Raw genomic sequence first — 1,089 nt, 5'->3', positions numbered from 1 at the left:
GCTTGGGGGCAGTGAACTTGGGGGCAATGGGCTGGGGGCAGCGGACAGGGGCAGTGGGTAGGGGATAGTGGGCTTGGTGTAGTGGATTTCAATTCAACTTGGATAAATGTAATTGGTTCTTCAAGTTGACTTAATATTGTGCTGGTTTTCTTCACAGCTTCAACACCTTCTACTCTACCTTCTTCCATGCTTTCTATTCCAACCTTCTGGCTTATAGCATGATCATCGTCATCTTCAGTCTCAGACAACTCTATTACATCAATTATATCAAGAACTGAAGGTCTGTGCTCAAAATAGATGTGGATGATGACGTTATTCTCATGGCAGTGCTTGATCATACTAACAAGGTCCTGGTCCACTTGCAATCTCCTAAGACCAAACTCCAACTCATCTTCAGGGTCCAAAAACCAACATGCTTCAGCCTTGTCATACCCCAATTCTCTATAATAACCTGTTACCGCAAACACGTCAAGATAGTCTTCATTGATTGCAACCCATTCATCATACAAGTCAGATGTGTAGATAAAACTTTCACCAGGATTTGTCTCAAACTTTCTACCATGGTGAAAAACAAGTTTCAATTGATCAGGCATTTGAAGGTTACAGCACAATGCACCAAGCAAACAGCATTAATCATTTTGTCGCAAAGCAACCATGTTGCAAAAAACAAGAAATCAACACTATATTTGTAATAAGAACGCATATATTTACTTCCTATTGACTATAACTTAAACTAGATTATGATTTATGTGGTTACAAGGTTCATATCAGAAACCCTAAACCCTAATATTTGTGCCATTAACAACTACAATATTCTACACCACTCACTTATGTATACAACAATTCATTCACACATAACTATCAAGAACCCTCAATAGAATACAAAAAATAGAAGAGAAGGACCAACATGAACTCTTACCTCTCACCGTCAGCAGTGTGTGAAGGTGATGCTTCGTCGATAAGTCCTTCACTGACCAGAGAGAATAGATTCTAAGGATGATCGCCGACGAAAAAGTGTGAGTGGGAAGTATGTGAGAATGAACGGACAGAGAAAAAGAGAAAGCTTTTTCGAGGTTTTGGTGGGAAACG

The sequence above is a fragment of the Arachis ipaensis genome, chromosome B08 (genome assembly GCF_000816755.2).
Source record: "Arachis ipaensis cultivar K30076 chromosome B08, Araip1.1, whole genome shotgun sequence".
NCBI lineage: Eukaryota > Viridiplantae > Streptophyta > Magnoliopsida > Fabales > Fabaceae > Arachis > Arachis ipaensis.
The sequence above is the reverse complement of the archived record's forward strand: the minus strand, read 5'-3'. Positions refer to the sequence as shown.